Genomic DNA, 20,538 nt, shown 5'->3' with positions numbered 1-20,538 from the left:
ATATCATGGTGAATACTCCAGTGCTCTTTAAAGATACCCAAGCTCCAGTGCCTACTCTAGCACAGACTGAACAATAGGTTCTTTTCCATCTCATGTGCTCCCCCGTTTCTATGCCTGTAAATTAAGGAAAGTGAATTAGATAATCTCTATAAATTCTCTTATGTCTTTAACATCACCTTCCTTGTATGAATAAACAAAATGAGGTCACTTCCCACCTCTCTGTGTGACACCATCACAAAGCAATTTTGTCTGCTCCTGGGTGCATGGACAAAGAGGGTGCCAGCAATCTGTCTAGAGTTACCTGGAGGCCATGGGGATTTGGAGAAGAGGCTGCTTACCAAAGATAGATTCCTTCCTACAAGGCAGTCTCCATGACCTAATGTTAAGAAAGCAGAATGTGGATCCATGCACTTTGTCTGAACTTTGCCATAGTCCAGCTGCAGCAAAATAACGGCGGGGGGGGGGGGGGGCGGGGGGGACGAGCAACTTGTGTACATTGATACAGCAGGAGTGGGAGCCGTTTATTGTAGGACAGGAGGGGTATTTATACATTACACACAGCTTATCTTAATTAACATAAACTAGATACAGCAGTCAACCAATAAAGAATCTCCACACTTAATGGCTCGCTGCAATATGCCAGGCGCCATCCCGACTTGTTTACAGACTCTAACAGAACTTAAAAAGATACCACCCCCTCTCCAGTCTCTTGATAACCTTCCATAGTGGTACAATTTCCATTCAGATCTGGGATGGCAGAGTGATTCCATAATCCTCTTGACAACATGCCAATACTCTAAGCTTCTGCTGGACAGAAAGGCTAGTGTGGTTTCTTGGGCCAGGGAGACTGCTGCTGGCTCCTCCAGAAACCAGCCCAGTGTGTTTCGTCTGGCAGTCCCCTGGGGCTAGCGGACTGGGCACACCTTGCCAACCAAGTCAACACTCCGGCAACCTGCACTCAGCCCTACATCTCCCCGTGGTCCATCTCAAATAGTCATTCTCTTTTCAAACACTTCACTGACTTCATGAAACACCAAAGATGAAATAAAAACAGAAAGACTGGGATTTCAGAAATATATCCCAGAACATGTCCAGGAGCAGAGAACTGAAGCAATCAGAAAGCTGAGCATCAAAGGAGGGGCGGAGCATCAGCTGGGAGGGAGTGAATTTCATGAATCCTCATTCCCACAAGTTGAACTTCAAAGGCAGGGACGTTTATGCCTCCTGCATCCGTCCATGTCCAAGGTGCTTTTAAAAAGAACACACTAGGAATTTTTGGAATATAAGGGACATTCCTGTATTAAAGACCACTTCAATTCAAGAGACTGATCTTTCCCTCAGAGCCTTCAGTGGTGGGTGCTCCTAGCCAGGGCTCAACAGTGGAACACTTAGTCTCAGGGGCACAGTGGGGCAGGCACCAGCAGGTGGCAGCAGCACAGCAGGATCCTTGAATTGGGCCTGGGATAAATGGATGTGGCCCCTGGAAACTGCCATCAGCAAACCACTGTGCGCTGTGCTCTTCCAAAGGCTTAATTAGTAGCTGAAAGTCACATGACAATCAAGATTGGAAATTTGTTAACTTTCAAATTTCTTTTAACTTGTTACAATTTCACACACATACAGAGAAAAGTATAAAAACCCATCTATTCCCCTGATCCATCATTTGTTAATGTTCTGCCACGTTTCTTTGCCTAGGTTGTTACAGTTGGATATGAGGTATCCCCCAAAAGCTCACCTGTGAGACAATGCAAGGTTTGGAGGAGAAATGATTGGGTTCTAGCCTTAACCTAATCCGTGAGATAAACCCTGATGGAATTAACTAGTAACTGGAGGCAGATGGGGTGTGGCTAGAGGAGGTGGGCATTGGGGGTGTGGCTTTGGGGTATATATTTGTATCTGGCAAGTAAAGTCTGTCTCTGCTTCCTGAACATTCTGTGAGCCGCTTTCCTCTGCCACACCCTTCCGCCTTGACGTTCTGCCTCACCTGGAGCCACGAGGAATGGAGCCAGCTGTCCATGGACTAACACCTCTGAAACTGTGAGCCGGAGCAAACCATTCCCCCTCTACAGTTGCTCTGCTCTGGTCCTTTAGTCGCAGCATCCAAAAATCTCACTGAAACATACACCTATTTTCTTTCTTCCTCTCTAATATGAGAAGTAATCAGCCAGGTGTGGTGGTACACGTCTTTATCCTAGTGGTCTGGGAGGCTGAGACAGGAGGATCACAAGTTCAGGGCCAGCCTCAGCAACTTAGCAAAGCCCTAAGCAACTGAGACCCTTCCTCAAAGTAAAAACTAAGAAGAGCCAAGAATGTGGCTCAACATCCCTGGGTTCAATCCCTAGAGAAAGATAGGAAGGAAGAAAGGAAGGAAGGGAGAGAGAGAGGGAGGGAGGGAGTAGAGAAAGAGAGAGAGAGAGAGAGAGAGAGAGAGGAAGGAAGGAAGGAAGGAAGGAAGGAAGGAAGGAAGAAAATCTAAGTTTGTGTTCTTTCAAGGTGAGATTCAGTGGGAAGTTTGGTTCTAACATAGTCCTACAGTGCTACCCAAGACTTAGTCTCCTTCTATCTTTCTACTCTAATGCCCTTAGGCTGTAGGTTAATCCTCATGGAGACAGTATGGTTGCTGCACCTCCAGGAATCACAACAACATTCCAGGAAGGAAGAAGGAAGATTCCAAGTTCAAGGGCACCTGCTAAAAAGCTAGTTTCAACATGAGAAATAAAGTTAGGGTGCTAGGGAAATAGTTAAATTTGTTGTCTACCACTGGGCCATCTTAATTCAGCACCACATGTGAAGGACTGAGGAAGGATAAGAGTAACAAGCCATCTAAGGGGAGAACCCTAGGAAGTTCAACTCGGAAAAATGCAACCAAAATATGCTTATCACTTCTTACAGCTCCCAAGGAGACCAAGGCTATGACCTTATGACATCACAGCAACCCAGCTGAGCAGGTTAAATAATTTTACAGATGACAAAGAGACCTCAGGAGACCTGGTAGTTTCGTCAAGGACACAGAGCTGGCAGATGGGTCCAAAGCCATCCATCCCCTGGTCATTGTCCTCATTTCCTTCCCATTGATCCTCTCAGGGATGCATTTCCTCATTCCTGTTGCTCATTTAAAAATTCATAATTCTGAGGGCACAAGGAGCACGTTCTTTTTGTGCCCGAAGCAGAACACTGCCCACCTGGCTGCAGGTCTGTGTGCACCGTCACCACAGGGGGCCTTCTAGGGAGGGTCTGTCTCTGAACAGAGGGCCCCAGCCCCAGACTCAAGGCGCATCTACTTAAAGAAGTGGAGTAAAACCTTCATGAAGCCATTGTTTTTCAAACACTGTATGTGGGTCCCCTGGGATCAAGGTGCCTTTTCACTGGCCTGTCTCAGAACTCAAAACCCCGACCTAGAACTCAATATTGATGGCCCAGGGATAGCGGCTCACAATGATTGAGGAATTGCTACAGGCCAGGCACCAACCAAATATTTTACATGCAGCATCTCATTTAATCCCCACACTGACTGGGGGGTGGAGGGATAGAAAGGGTGTTCTCATGTTTCAGGTGAAGAAACAGAGGTTTAGAGACTCCTTTCCTGCCCACATTTATAGGATTAGTTAAACCCACTCCACTCCACTTTGAAAACTGAAAGGAGGGCTATGGAGAGCCAGGCAAATCCTGTTTACCCTGAGCCCATTTGGAACGGAGATATTGTCTCTATAAAAAAGAGATACCAATAGGACTGAGCTAAAAATCTGAGATGGTCTTAGTGTTTGAATCCAAAGGTGCCAGGTTAATTGAATGTATATATGAAAATTCACTTTCTTTTTTAAAAAATATATCTATATATACACATATAGATATATTTTATTTTCAAATTGTTGATGGACTTTTATTTTATTTATTTTCTTTTATTTTTTTTAATTATTTTTTTATTGGTTGTTCACAACATTACAAAGCTCTTGACATATCATATTTCATACATTAGATTGAAGTGGGTTATGAACTCCCAATTTTACCCCAAATGCAGATTGCAGAATCACATCGGTTACACATCCACAATTTTACATTGTTGAGAGCCACAGCCAAAGGGGCCCCAGCAAACTTCCAGCTGCCAGCAAACTTCCAGCTGCCAGCTGATGATTGGCTCACAGCAGCCCCAGAAACATCTAGCTGATTGGCTCCTCTGTGGTGATGTTCATTGGGCTGTTTCCCCACCCTTCAGACTGCCAGCTGATGATTGGCTCACAGCAGCCCCAGAAACATCTAGCTGATTGGCTCCTCTGCGGTGATGTTCATTGGGCTGTTTCCCTGCCCTTCAGACTGCCAGCTGATGATTGGCTCACAGCAGGCCCCAGCAACATCTAGCTGATTGGCTCCTCCACGGAGCTGCTCATTGGGGGACTTCTTTGGCTCCGCCCATGCAACCCAGCCAATCGGCCTCAAGAGCAGGAGGATTGTGGGAGGTGGTGAGGCTTGTGTGGGTGAGAGGCTTGTGGAAGCCGGTGGTGGCAGTTGGGCTCTGAGGGTTTTTCCTGAGGAGCTGTTTGTTTGGCGTGTGTGGTTCTAAAAATAAAGTTAGTTTATTTTGACAAGTGGCTCCTGAATTGTGCCCAGCCAGACTGCGGCATTTGGTGGCTCGCACGGGGAGTGACTGAGGGTAAGTAAACTGCTCGCCCCTGAGGGCAGGGCGAGAGGATGGGTAGCCATTCTAAGTTTCCTCTTTTGTTTTGCTTCATTTTTTTTTTAAGTTGCCTGTCCCTGGAGATGAGTGAGATGGAAGAAAAACCGCTCACATCTGAGGAAAAACTATTTGCAGCTGAGGAACAGATAGGGAGAAAGGACGGATGCACATTTCAGGAGGATAGAAAGGCTGATATAATGAATTTTTGTTCCAATTTTATTTCATTCTGTCTCAGTTTTGTTTGGTGTTATCTTGTTGGGTTGTATTATAGTAGAAATACGGGATCAGCAATTAGTAAAAAACAAACCGGAAGACTGTTAAGTAAATTGTTAGAGGAAGGAGGCATCCCAGTAAAATCAAGAGCAGTCAGGGCATACGTTGATACAATACAAAAATGTAGCCCATGGCTTTTTAAGGAGGAGTTGTTAAATATATCACAGTGGGACCATCATGGTGAAGATTTAAAAAGAATAGAAAAGAACAACCCAGGGACTCTACCAGTTGGCACATTGCCATTGTGGACGTTCGTATCTGGTTTGCTTAGTCCAAAGCCTTCAATTCAGACAAAGGTAGAGGAAGGAGAAGACATATTGATTCAAGTAAAAGAGAAGGTCTCTCAAATTAGTCAGAAAGAGGAAAAGATTCAAGTAAAAGAGAAGGTCTTTCGAGCTAGTGAGACAGAGGAAGGAAGTTTAGAGCAGAAAAAGCCATCAGGGGAAAAGTTACAACAGGAGACTGCTAATAACACCTTTCTATCAGAGAGCGTAAGTGTCCAACCATCAGCACCACCTCTACAGGAGACTGCTACTAACAGCATTCTATCACCAGAGGGCATAAGTGTCCAATCAACACCACCACCTCCATATGCTAGGAGGCTCCCAACCCCCGCAGTTGATAGTTGGGATCCTGAGACAGGATCTCAAGTATTAACATGCCCTGTATTTGAGGTAGGAGGACAGCGAATTTACCAGGGTTTAAATTTCAAAACAGTGAAGGAGCTAAAAGAGGCTGTAACAACCTATGGTCCTCAAGCACCCTTCACTGTAAGCTTGGTCGAATCCATTAACAACTTGAACATGACACCAGCAGATTGGGCTAAAATGTGTAAAGCTGTGCTAAATGGAGGTCGATACCTGTTATGGAAGGTTGCCAATGAGGAATTTTGCAAGGAGACGGCTAGGCAAAATGCAGCAGCTGGTTATCCTCAGAGAAATCTAGATATGTTGTTAGGAAAGGGACCTTATGAGGATCAGCAGCAACAAATTGCATATGATCCTGGCGTATACTCACAAATTGCTGCAGAGGCGATTAGGGCATGGAAGACTTTACAAGGACATGGAGGTTTACAAGGTCAATTATCTAAGGTAATACAAGGAGCTAATGAACCTTATGCTGAATTTGTAGATAGGCTTATTCAAACAGCTACCAGAATTTTTGGGAATACAGAACAAGCAATGCCATTAATAAAACAACTGGCTTATGACCAAGCGAATCGTTGGTGCAGAGATATCATTAGACCATGGAAACAGGAAGATTTAAACACATATATTAAATTATGTAGAGACATTAATGAACAAGAGCAAGTCATGGCAGCTGCAGTAAAACAGGCTTTAGATGCCAGAGACATTAATGAACAAGGGCAAATTGTGGCAGCTGCAGTAAAACAGGCTTTATATACCAGGCCAAGAACATGCTACAATTGTCAACAAACAGGACATTTTAAAAGGAATTGCCCCATAGGAGGAGGGTTTAACAAAACTAGGTATCAAAGGAGTAGAATACCGGGTATTTGCCCACGATGCCGTAGAGGGAGACATTGGGCTAATGAATGCCGTTCTCAAACCACCATAGAGGGTACTCCATTATCAAAAAACGAACAAGGACAAGGTGTTTATCCACAATATCGTGGACAAAGGCATCGGGCTCCATTGCCAAAAAATGGACAGGGGGCCCCAATGCTCCGGGGCCCCAAACCACAAATATACGGAGCACTGGAGGAACCCAGCAACCCCATCAGGGTAGTGACCAGGACACATTGTCCATCAGATCCCTCATCAGACAAACCAGAGGGAGTGCAGGGTTGGACATCTGCGCCTCCGCCAGATCAGTACTAACTCCAGAGATGGGAGTTCAAATCATTCCCACAGGGGTAAAAGGACCTCTTCCCAAAGGAACAGTAGGCTTATTATTGGGACGCAGCTCTTCTACTCTAAAAGGACTTTTGATAAGTCCTGGGGTAATTGATCCCGATTATGAAGGTGAAATAAAAATTATAGCCAGTTCTCCAAAGGGTATATCAGTAATTTCACCAGGAGATAGAATAGCACAGTTACTAATACTACCAAGCCTACATGATAAATTTTCCAGTCATGCTGTAGAAAGAGGTTCCAAGGGATTAGGCTCCACAGGTGTAGATTGGGCTATGCTTTCTTTAAATTTAGATTCTCGCCCCATGCTAAAACTAAATATTAAAGGATATGAATTTAATGGGCTACTGGATACAGGTGCAGACCTTAGCATCATCTCTCGTCAAGAATGGCCAAAACATTGGCCATTACAACAAGCCACTCAAACGCTTTGAGGCCTAGGAGTGGCAACTAATCCCCATAGAAGTGCAATGGTATTAGATTGGAAGGATCCTGAAGGATGTGAAGGAACTATACAGCCATATGTATTGGATCATCTTCCCGTAAATTTATGGGGACGAGATGTCTTAGATCAATTAGGTTTGACATTAACAAATAACATCAATCAAAATGCACCCACTATTATGGCTAGACAAGGTTTTAGGAAAGGAAAAAGATTAGAAAAACAAGAACAAGGTATAGCAGCACCAATACAAATAGATCAAGGAACAGACAGACATGGGTTGGATTTTCACAAAGGGCCACTGAGACAATAAAAATTACATGGAAATCAGAAAGACCAGTATGGGTTCCTCAGTGGCCCTTGACTAAAGAAAAGATACAAGTAGCCCATGATCTGGTCAAACAACAATTAGCGGAAGGACATATACAACCTTCTGTATCTCCCCATAATACTCCCATTTTTGTCATCAAAAAGAAATCTGGTAAATGGAGATTATTGCAAGATTTAAGAGCCATTAATAATGAAATGGTCATTATGGGACCTGCTCAATCGGGGATTCCTCAATTGTCTGCTTTGCCAAAAACTTGGTATGTTTTAGTTATAGATATTAAAGATTGTTTTTTTTTCAATTCCAATTCATCCTGAGGATAGTCCACGTTTTGCATTTACTATCCCTTCACTGAATCATGAAGGTCCTGATCAGAGATATGAATGGAAAGTACTCCCTCAAGGGATGGCTAACAGCCCAACTATGTGTCAAATTTATGTTAACAGAGTAATCCAGCCACTTAGAAATCAAAATCCTGAACTACAAATATTTCACTATATGGATGATGTATTATTAGCACACAAAGCTAAAAACACATTGCTAGAATGTTGTGCCACACTTACAAACTTATTAAAAATTATAATCTAGAGATAGCAATAGATAAAGTACAATTAAATTTTCCAATTAATTATTTAGGAGTTCTATTATCCTCAACCATGGTCCGTCCACCAAAAATTCAAATACGAGTAGATCAACTCAAATCACTTAATGACTTTCAAAAGTTATTAGGAGACATAAATTGAATAAGGCCTTATCTAGGTATACCAACAGGAGAGTTGGGACCTTTCTTCGATATCCTAAAAGGTCCATCAGATCCAAATTCACCCCGAATGTTAACGCCTGAAGCAAGAAAGGCATTAAAAATCATTGAAACATATATGGAAAATATGCATTTGGATAGAATTGATATAAGTTTGCCTTTATTATTTATTGTACTACCAACAAAAAATATTCCTACAGGAGTATTTTGGCAAGAAGGTCCATTATTATGGATACATTTATATTATTCTCCTAACATTATTCTTACTAGGTATCCTGAGGCTGTAGGACAATTAATACTCAAAGGAATAAAAACAGCAAAGGAAGTATTTGGAATTTCTCCCAATAAAATTATTACTCCATATACTATGAATCAAAATGATGAATTAGCTAATGAATTAAATACTTGGGCAATAATCATGTGCAAATCTAATGTTTCATTTGATAACCACTTACCATCTAATCCTTTATTGTCTTTTTGGTCATTGCATCCTGTAATTTTTCCAAAAATGACAAGAAAAACACCTATCATGAATGCTCCAAATATATTCACTAATGGGTCAAATAATGGTACAGCAGCAATAGTTACACCTGATCAAACTTTTACATTTTTAGTACCCAAACAATCAGCTCAAAAGGTAGAGCTTAATGCAGTATTACAAGTTTTTCTGATGTTTAAAGATTCTGTATTTTATTTATTTTCTGATAGTCAGTATATAGTTAATGCTATAGTATCCCTTGAAGATGCTGGTAGGATTTCCCCTTCTTCTACTGTTTTCTCTTTGTTTTCCACTATACAAAGTTTAATCTGGGACAGAAAAGATCCTTTCTTTATAGGACATATCAGGGCACATACAGGATTGCCTGGAGCCCTTAGTTTGGGCAATGATTTAGCAGATAAAACTACACATGACATACATATTTTCTCTACACTAGAAGAAGCTATAAATTTTCATAAAAGGTTCCATAATACTTTACAAAAGCATTTTTAAATAACTAAGGAACAAGCTAGACAAATAATAAAACAATGTCAAAATTGTGTGACCTTTTTACCACAAGTTAATCTTGGAGTCAATCCTAGAGGATTGATACCTAACCATATTTGGCAGATGGACATCACACATTTGCCAGAATTTGGAAAATTAAAATATTTGCATGTTACAGTTGATACTTCTTCTGGATTTTTGATGGGCTCCCTTCATGCTGGAGAAAAAACTAAAGATGTAGCTCATTGCTTACAAAATTTTGCCACTATGGGCATTCCAAAACAGTTAAAAACAGATAATGCCCCTGGTTATACTTCTGCCTCTTTTAAACAATTTTGCTCATCATTTGGCATTACTCATATAACAGGAATCCCATACAATCCACAGGGACAAGGCATAGTTGAAAGAGCTCATCAAACTATTAAAATGTACTTATTAAAGCAAAAAGACGGAATTGGGAAGGGGTATATATTCCCCAAAGATAAACTTAAAATAACCCTTTTTACTCTAAACTTTTAAAATTTGGATTCATCAGGACTTAGTGCTGCAGAAAGGCATATGTGTCCAAAAAATGTACATAAGCCCAAGGTACTTTGGAAAGATATTCTAACAGGACAATGGAAAGGTCCTGATCCAGTAATTGTCTGGAGTCGGGGGTCTGTTTGTGTGTTTCCACAGGAAGAACAGCAGCCGATTTGGATTCCAGAGATTAACTAAAGCGATTTCTACAGACCAAAAAGAAGATGATTTGGCTCAATTCCATAACAGCTGATATCCAAAACTCCAATTTGGCTATCCTTACATCTGCGACAGAACCAGGATGCTTTTTTCAATATCTATTTTATTATTGCCCTTTCCCATATCATGAAGTTCTATTTTGTTTTTTGAGCTCATACAGACCTAGGTTAAGTTTTGCTGATCAGTTCTATATATTTTTTTTTTTACTATAGAGTTTTTAAACATTGCAATGGTGGTTTCACCTGTAAAAAGTATAAGGCCTTTACTATTATGTTATGTGTTGTATGTATTATATTATGTGTGCACACTTGTGTTTTGTGTTATATGTTTGAATGTACGTATGTCCATATATCATATATGATGAGCGCTCATGAAAAAATGGATCCAAATATTTTTTTTATTCATGTGATTTAAATGGTTTAATTTAAATTGGGTAAATAACTGTTAAGGATTGTTTTAATATGTAAACAAAAAAGGAGGTTAACAGATCTGTTTGTTTACTTCCACCTTTCCTTTTCATTATATTTAATAATTCTCACCTTTCCTTTTCATTATATTTAATAATTCTCTTCAAGATAATGTAAATTGTTAAGAAAATTGTTTTCTTTTAGTGCCTTCTGGAATGTTACATAATTTTTTCTTTAGCCATTATTGCCAGAATTCCTATCTTCATCCCAGTGCCGGTGAAGACAAAGATAAAATTAATCTACAGTTTCTGCAATAGCCACCACTGAACTGCTTGCAGAACTTGCCTAAACTATGTGTCACTTGTATGCATTGTGAACTCACTTGTATGCATTGTGAACTATCTGTTGGTGCAGCGACTTGTGGTAGTGTTGGGGTATTTTTGCTGATGATGTCATCGGTGGTACAATTTTTCCAACAAGAGCCATCAATTGGCTTGGTGTATCTTCCTCCCTTCTGCTTGTCATGACAAAGACCTCTCCACAGGTGTGGCTGTATACTGGACCAGTAGTCAATGATGGGTAAGATCCAATTACAATGGTACCAACCTAAGACAGGAGGCTGACACCCTGTGGTCAGCTCATCCGAAGACAGGTAAGGACCTTATGTAGTATTGGACAACCTAAGGCAGGCACGGTCCCCAAGCCACATGCTTGTTGTTTAAACAGAGAGGGGGAGATGTTGAGAGCCACAGCCAAAGGGGCCCCAGCAAACTTCCAGCTGCCAGCAAACTTCCAGCTGCCAGCTGATGATTGGCTCACAGCGGCCCCAGCAACATCTAGCTGATTGGCTCCTCTACGGTGATGTTCATTGGGCTGTTTCCCTGCCCTTCAGACTGCCAGCTGATGATTGGCTCACAGCAGCCCCAGCAACATCTAGCTGATTGGCTCCTCCACGGAGCTGCTCATTGGGGGACTTCTTTGGCTCCACCCATGCAACCCAGCCAATCGGCCTCAAGAGCAGAAGGATTGTGGGAGGTGGTGAGGCTTGTATGGGTGAGAGGCTTGTGGAAGCCGGTGGTGGCAGTTGGGCTCTGAGGGTTTTTTCCTGAGGAGCTGTTTTGTTTGGTGTTTGTAGTTCTAAAAATAAAGTTAGTTTCTTTTGACAAGTGGCTCCTGAATTGTGCCCAGCCAGACTGCGGCATTACATGATGACCTATTAGTAATTGTTGTATTCTGCTACCTTTCCTATCCCCTACTATCCCCCCTCCCCTCCCCTCCCATCTTCTCTCTCTACCCCATCTACTGTAATTCATTTCTCTCCTTGTTTATTTTCCCATTCCCCTCTTTATTTATTTTCTTATATGTGGTGCTGAGGATCGAACCCAGTGCCTCACACGTGCCAGGCAAGTGCTCTACCACCGAGCTACAGCCCCAGCCCCTGAAAATACACTTTCTTTGTAGTGAATATTACCCAATGATAATGGGCCCAGCCACTCTTTTCTGGAGCCCAAAGCAGGACCTGTTCTTAAGAGAATGGCGTGATCAGACTAAACCACCCAGGGCTCCTTTTCCCTAGAAGCCCTTTCTCCCTCAACACACCATAGTAGAGCACACACTATTCATCCCTAAGTCCCTGCAGGCACTTGATAACAGATAGCCTCATGGCAGAATTCAACAGATGGAATCTGCTGCCCTTGGGGAAACTTCATCTACCTACTCCATTTCCTGGCCCCAAGATTCTTTGCCAACAGAGCAAGGGGTGGTTTCCAGTTTGGCCCTTATTATCAATCTGTGGAAAGTCAGAAGGTATTGCAGTGGCTTAGCCAGTGTTTCATGGATGAGTAATACTTTTCAGAATAAAATGTGGTATGTCCTGTGTTCTAATATAGTGAGAAGAGAAACTGAGAGACAGAAAGTATGAGAGAGAAGAGACAGAGTACAATGGAAAGAAAAATGCATGCAAGACAGATAACAGCCTGCCACCAAATCAAAGCAAGCCCAGAAGCAGCACCGAGCACCACTTTGAGAAAGAAAACCCTTTTATTATGATCCTAGAATGCATGTTGATTTCCTGTACTTGCTAAAAATTCTATATAGGAAAGAAAGCTGGATGTTCATTTAACTCTTTGGTCATATTGAGTGTTGTCATTGAGGGGATTTCAGTGAAAAAAAATAGTTATTCCTGTTTTTAATTTGGAAAATACTCTCAACATTTCATCTTAAAATTTCCCATTGAACAGAGCATTCCCTTGGCTTTGTGGAGAATTCTGTTTGGTGACTCTAAATGTTAATCTCAAGTCAGAAATCCAAGGTTTGTAGTCTTTTGCAGAAGCTTCCTTATGATGAAATTTGACTGCAACCAGTCCATTCTCTAGGGGTTCATAGAGGATGTACGTATGATTACCTAATTTTATAGTTTAAAAAAAATCCTGTGAATTCCGCTTTCAGACTAGATAAAGTCACAGGAGCTGGATTAACCCTCCAGCCTGAAGCAACCAAAACAGTAGACGAAGCATGAAGAAATGATATTCAAGGCATCAGACATCAGAAAATGAAAGACCATGAGGCCTACAACTTCCCCAGCTTACCGTCCTGAGAGAATTTTAAAGCCCTCATGCAGGGAGGGAGAAACAAATGCAGAATCTAGCCGACTCCTGATTTGCAGAGTTTGAGCTGAGAGTTTGGTGCAGACCAAGGCAATTAAAGTTGGCAGGACAGAAAGGAGAAAATGGCACAGAGAGAACCCGGCAGGTGAGCAAATCACGGACCATGAGAAGTCAGCAATGCACTCATCATCTCACTCATGTGAGAAAACTACCCAAGGCCAGTGAAAGGACCACTCTATGGGAATAGGAAAGACAGTAGAATGAATCCCTAAAAAACAAATACCAAATGTCTTCTTTGATATAATGAGAGCAACTATGAACAGAGCAGGGAGGAAGAGCAGGAAGAAAAGATTAACATTAAACAGAGACATGAGATGGGAGGGAAAGGGAGAGAAAAGGGGAATTGCATGGAAATGAAGGGAGACCCTCACTGCTATACAAAATTACATATAAGAGGTTGTGAGGGGACTGGGAAAATAAACAAGGAGAGAAATGAATTACAGTAGATGGGGTAGAGAGAGAAGATGGGAGGGGAGGGGAGGGGGGATAGTAGGGGATAGGAAAGGTAGCAGAATACAACAATTACTAATAGGGCATTATGTAAAATTGTGGATGTGTAACCGACGTGATTCTGCAATCTGCATTTGGGGTAAAATTGGGAGTTCATAACCCACTTCAATCTAATGTATGAAATATGATATGTCAAGAGCTTTGTAATGTTGTGAACAACCAATTAAAAAAAATTTTTTAAAAGAATGAATCAGACATAACTTTCCCATGTCCATATATAAATAATGACCAGTGAAACTCTATGTCATGTACAATTGCAAGAATAGGATCCTAATTAGGATAAGTTATACTCTCTGTGTGTATAATATCTCTAAATACACTCTACTGTCACATATAATTACAAAGAATAAAAAAAGAAAAAGAACCACTCTAAAGGATTAGATGGAAGAGTGGAAACCTCAGAATTGATGGGGCATTGGATAGGTGACAAAAGGTCCCACCTAAAGATAGTTTTAGCCAAGCTGAAAGGATCAAACTGTTTCTAAGTGATTTAATTATGTCTCCAAACTAAGCTTAGCCATATTTTTAGGAAGCATGAATATCCTGGCAATATAAAATTCACAATGTCTTCCATTAATCCAAAAATTACCAGGTATCCAGGGAAGCAGGAAAACATGACCCATAATGAAAAAATAATCAATTGATCAAAATTGACACAGATATTAGAATTAGTCCATGAGTGTGGAGAGTGGTGACATGGATCATGGTCTCTAATTGCCTCAGGGCTGTGTTTGCACTGGGTACTTTCTCTGCAAAGGTACAGTAAGAGTTCCCTTGCTTAGAGGGGAAAATGAGACCCAGACAAAGGACAGTCAGCTGATCCCAATTCTAGCACTTGAAGTCGACACACACCAGTTACATTTAAAAAATTAAAAGTGAGGAGATGTAGAGAGCATTGACTTGGACCATGGTCCCTGCCTCATGGCTGTGTTTGTACTGGGAACTTTCTGTGCAAAGATGTAGGTCAAGATTGCCCAGTTGCTATGGCGATGCCCAGCCTGGGGAAATTCTGTGCAAATGCATGAAGTTATATCAGTCTAAACCTTGAGCTCAGGCACCAGCTCCCAGGGATAGAGAATTCTGAGCATAACAAGATAACCCTAATGTCTCATAAATTCTGTGTCCTTCAGATTTCCTGATGTGCAGAAACTTTCCCACAAATAACCTTTTTGATGATAAAAACCTATATAATAAACGTGCTGATCTAGCTCTGGGTCACTGTTCCTCCATCAGAGGACATTGTCCCACCTGTTCCATATAGAATTTAGATTGAATACTTACACTATATATAAAAGTTAACGAAAACTAGATCATAGACCTGAATACAAAAACCAAAACTGCAATTTTAGAAGAAAATCTTTGTGACGTTCTGTTAAATAAAGATTTTTTTTTTAGCCATGATACCAAAAGTCCATAAAAGAAAGCGTTAATAAATTGCACTGTGTCAAAGTTAAAAACTTCTGCTTTTTGAAAGATATTACTAAGAAAACAAAATATTACTAAAAGGCTGAGAAAAGGTATTTGCAAAACTTATATTTGATAAAGAACTTATTATCTAGGATAATTGAAGAACTATTAACACCCCAAAATAAGGAAACAGTCCAGTCTTCTTAAAATGGGCAAAGGATCTGAAGAGACACTTCATCAAAGACTGTGCATGGAAGGCAATTAAGCCCATGAAAAGATGCTCAGCATCATCAGTGACTGGGGAAATGAAAAATAAAACTACAAGGAGATGCCGCCAGCACTTGATAGAATGGCCAAAATTTATCAGTGTGACCATACCATGTAGTAACTAGACTAGAGAAATTGGAGCTCTCAGACACTTTTTGTTGGAGCGTAAAATGGTACAATCACCTTGAAAAAGTTTGACAGTTTCTGAAAAAGAACAACACCATATGACCTAGGCTTTCTAGTCTTTGGTGCCTACCCAAGAAAACTAAAAGCACATGTCCTCCCAGAGATTTATACATGAACATTCTTAGTAAACTTATTTGCAATAGCCCAAAGCTGGAAATAATCCAAATGTACATGAACAGATAACCAAATAAACAAAGTTTAGCATAGCCATACAATGGAATAGTACACAACAATAAAAAAGTGAACTACTAATACATGTAATATGGAAAAATATCACAAAATAATTGTACCAAGTGAAAGGAATATGTACAGTATAATTCCATTTACATAAAATTCAAGGAAATTAATAGTGACAGAAAGATGAGAAGTTTCCTAGAGGTAGAAGTTTGAAGGGGCAGGTGGTAGAATTGACAAGAAGGCAGGAAGAAATACATGGGAGCGGTAGATGTTTATTTACTTGATGGTAGTGATAATCTCATAGATACGAATCTTATTTAAACATTTTAAAGCTGTGTAATTTATTGCATATAAAGTAGACCTCAATAAAGCAGTTTTTTGAAAGAAGAATCACTTACTGCAAATGTATAAAGAAAGGTAGGCTAGTGAAATGTGAGTTCATGAAGCAAAGTTGAATGAAAAAGATAGATCTGTCCCAGGCAACACCAGATCAGGGCAGTTTCTGTATGAAGCTTTCCTCTGTCTACACAGGACACATCTTCCTCCCGTGCTGGCATTACGGGATGCTTTCAGCTCATCTTTTCACAAGGGGTTCTCCATCCTATTCCCAATAAGGTCATCCTGGCAGAGGCTCCTTGTCTTCTTTCTTTTCCTCTTGTCAGAGTGTGTTATGGTTTAGATATGAGGTGGCCCCCAAAAGCTCATGTGTGGGACATTAACTAGAACATTCTGAGGTGAAATGGTTGGGTTATGAGAGCCTTAACCCAATGAGTTCTTTAATCCACTGATAGGGATTAACTTGGTGGTACCTAGGCAAGCAGGATGTGGCTGGAGGAGGTGGGTCCCTGGGGATGTGCCTTTGGGGTATGTATTTGTCCCTGGAGGACATTTCTCTGCTTCCTGGTTCCATGTCCTGAGCTATATTCCTCCACCACACCCTTCCACCATATTGTTTTGCCTCACCTTGGTCCCAGAGCAATGGAGTTGGCTGTCTATGGACTGAGACACCTAAAACCATGATCCCTAAAATAAGTTTTTCCTCCTCTAATTTTCTTGTCAGATCTTTTTGTCACAGCAGGAAAAAAAAAACACTAAGAGCAAATAAGAGATGATTTGCTAATTCACACAAAATTGAATCAAGCTACAAGTCAATGAACATTAAAATCAGCTCATCATGTGTTCATTATCACTGCCCCCAACCTCAGTGAAATTTAAAAGAGGCTACTGCTTTTATCCAAAAGAAACAAATATGATCAGTGGAATTTTAGGCCACATTAAGGACTTCACTAGAGCTGTATTTTGAATATTGCAAATGAATAAAGGTAGGATCCAAGTATGTGAGATTCTTAAGCAAAACTGAAGGAAAAAGATAAAATATATGTACCCATTGGGGCATAGGGGATTTATTGGCTTCCATTTAATACTTTAAATCAATCTTTGTTTAAATAATATTTAATGTCAAGAGGCTAAGGCACGTGCAAGGCCATCCTGGACAACTAGCAAGACTCTGTCTCAAAATAATATTTAAAAAAAAAGAGCTGGGGATGTAACTCAGTGGTAGGGCACTTGCTTAACATGCACAAGGCCCTGGGTTCAATCTTCAGTCTCTCAATCGATCCATCAATCAATATTCCCTGTGCCCTCTTCCCATTGGTTTAAGCAAGCTTACATATAATCTGGACGAGGGATTATTTAACAACTTTGGTCACTTTTTTCCTTCATAAATATACATGATTTTGCATTTTTAGTTCCCGATGGGACTGCAATCTATGAGGTAAAAATACCAGAAGAAATGCTTCTCTGGTTTTTATGAAGCAAAACTTCCCAGAAATCTCATCTCCTGAGGGTTGATCCCAGGGGAATGCTAACCTAGTTTCCAGATAGTGAATTAAGTCATGGGTATGAGTCCTTTAAAGTGCCCACAGTACTCATAATACACACAAAATCTCACAGGCCACAGCCCTAGAAAGCGAAAAATAGCTCAGAGATATCGGTTTTGCCTCTAGAACTCAAACAGTTAAAATGTATGTGTCCTAGGGCTGTTGTATGCCAAGCCCTTTGGTTTAGCAGTGGGGACACAGCTGTGATGGAAACCATCACCATCCCTGGCCGTAATGAGTTTAAAATCTAGAAAAGGAGACACAAGTCCAACCAGCAGTTCCAGGGTGGTATGGTTAGAAGTGGCTCTGAACAGGTGGGGCTGTAGGGCAGAGCATCAGAGAGAGCAACCTGGGCAGAGGAGAAGGGAAGAGCATTTCAGGCTTAGGGGTGCGGTGTCTGTCATGTCCTTGGAGGACAAACCATATTACATTTGAAAATCTTAGAGATGAATAACATGAATGAGGTAAACCAAGGGAGAATGTAATTCAAAATGAGAATGGGGAGATGATCAGGAGCTGTTTTAGAGGATGAATAGAGAACTTTGGTCTTTATCCTGAGAACCATAACAAGATAGGGAGATGATCTGAGCAGTAAAGTACCATGACCAGATGTGCATTTCAGATTTAGAATTCAGTAGCTGGCTGGAGCTCTTCACCTCCCCATATACAGGGCTGGCCCCTGGGCTCTGCCACCTCCATTCACACTCTGCCCCTCTCCTGTTCAGGCTCTGCAAGGGATTCAACCTCTGAGTCTCAGTTTCTTATCCATAGAGAATGATGATGGTACCCTCCTCATAGTGCTGTTACAAGCATTAAATCTGTAAGCACATGCAAAGAATTTGGAATTGTGCTTGTCATTTAGAAAAGGCTGGAAAAATTATCTCCATTTGTGCTTATATGGTTCTTAAGACTCAAATATAACATGTCTACAGCTGCGTTCTGATTCATTCTCCTGAATTTTCTTCCTCTCTCAGCTCTCTCCATCTCCAAAAAACAAAAACAAAAACAAAAACAAAAATCAAGGCAAATACCATTCTTAGAGACAGAATCCCAAACAACCACATCATTAGTTTTAGAGTGAACCACCGCCGTGCCCCTCATAATCAGAAGACCATATGGAAAATCAGCTGTCTTGAACCTAGGAACCAAATAGAGGGGAGAAAAATCACAAGAAGTATGACCAGAGATAAAGAGGAACATTCATAAACGAGTTCACTAAGAAGACATAATAATCTTAAATTTTTATTTAAGATACAGAAAACAAATAGTAGAGTTTTAAAATACAGAAAACAAATTTGACAGAACACAAAGAAGGAAGCAAATTCATAATCATAGTTAGAAATTTTAAACTCCTCTTTCAATGATCAAGTAGATTTTTCAAAATCAGAATACAGAAGATATGAATTATCTAAGTATAGGATCATATCACCTACAAACAGTGATAATTTCACTTCTTCCTTTCCTATTTTGACCCCTTTTATTTCCTTCTCTTACATAAATGTTTTCGGTTTTCCCTACTCACTGTGGTGCTGGCTTTGGGTTTATCATATATAGTCTTTATGATGTTGAGGTAAGTTTCTATCCCTAGTTTCTTCAGTATTTTTACCATGAATGGGTATTGAATTTTGTCAAAGGTCCGTTCTGCATCTAATGATATGACTAAGTGTCCTTAGTTCATTTATGTGATTAATTACATTTGCTGATTTGTGTATGTTAAACCATCCTTGCACGTCTGGGATAAAACCAACTTGGTCATGATGTATAATCTTCTTAATATGTTGTTGAATATGATTTGCTAATGTTTTAAGGATTTTTGCATCTCAGTTTATCAGGAATATTGGTCTGTATTTTTCTTTCCTTGATGTATCCTTATCTGATTTTGGTATAGTGTGATACTGGCTTCATAGAGTAAATTTGTGTTTTATGTTTTATCCCTTCTATTTCATGGAGCAATTTGAGAAACATTGGCATTAGTTCTTCTTTAAAGGTCTGGTAGAGTTCAGTTGAAAATTCATCTGGTCCTAGGCTTTTCTTTGTTAGAAGGCTTTTTATTACCACTTCTATTTCATTGTTAGTTCTTGCTCTGTTTAGGTTTTCTGTGTCTTCTTGACTCAACTTAAGCACGTTGTATGTGTCTAGAAATGTATCCATTTTTTCTAGATTTTCCAATTTATTGGAGTGTAAGTAAGTTTTCAAAATAATCCCTAATGATACTCTGTATATCTGTGATGTCTATGGCGATTTCTCCTTTTTCCTCTTTAATTTTATTAATTTGGGTCTTCTCTCTTTTTCTTTTGGTTAATTTGGCTAAGAACTATTTATCTTTTCAAAGAACCAGCTCTGTATTTCATCAATCCTTTATATTTTTTTATTATTTTCTATCTCATTGATTTCAGCTCTGACCTTAATTATTTCCTTCCTTCTTTTGGTTTTGGAATTGGTTTGTTTTTATTTTTCAAGGGCCTGAAGATTCATCATTAGGCTATTTGGGATCTTTCTGATTTTCTCATGTAGGCACTCACAGATATAAACTTTCCTCTTAGAACTTCCTTCATAGTGCCCCAGAGGTTGTATCACTATTCCCATTTGATTCAAAGAATTTTTAAAATTTCCCCTCTGATTTCCTCTGTCACCAATTCATCATTCAAAGGTGTGATTTTGCTCAGTGCTTATGTACTTTCTATAGGGTTTTTTGGTGTTGATTCCTAATTTTCATTCCATTATGATCTGATAAAATGCAAGGAATTATATCTTTTTTTCGCATTGCTAAGAATTGCTTTGTGGCCTAAATTATGGTCTATTTTGAAAAAAGTTCCATGAGACACCGAAAAGAAAGTAAATTGGACTGTTACTGGATGAAATATTCTATAAATGTCTGTTAGGTCCATTTGATTTTGTAATATTTTCAGTCCAAAGAGTGTTTACTGATTTTATACCTGGATGACTATCTATTGATAAGAGAGGTA

The sequence above is a fragment of the Spermophilus citellus genome, assembly GCF_964194105.1.
Source record: "Spermophilus citellus genome assembly, chromosome: 4".
Taxonomy (NCBI): Eukaryota; Metazoa; Chordata; class Mammalia; order Rodentia; family Sciuridae; genus Spermophilus; species Spermophilus citellus.
This window is presented reverse-complemented; position numbering follows the sequence as displayed.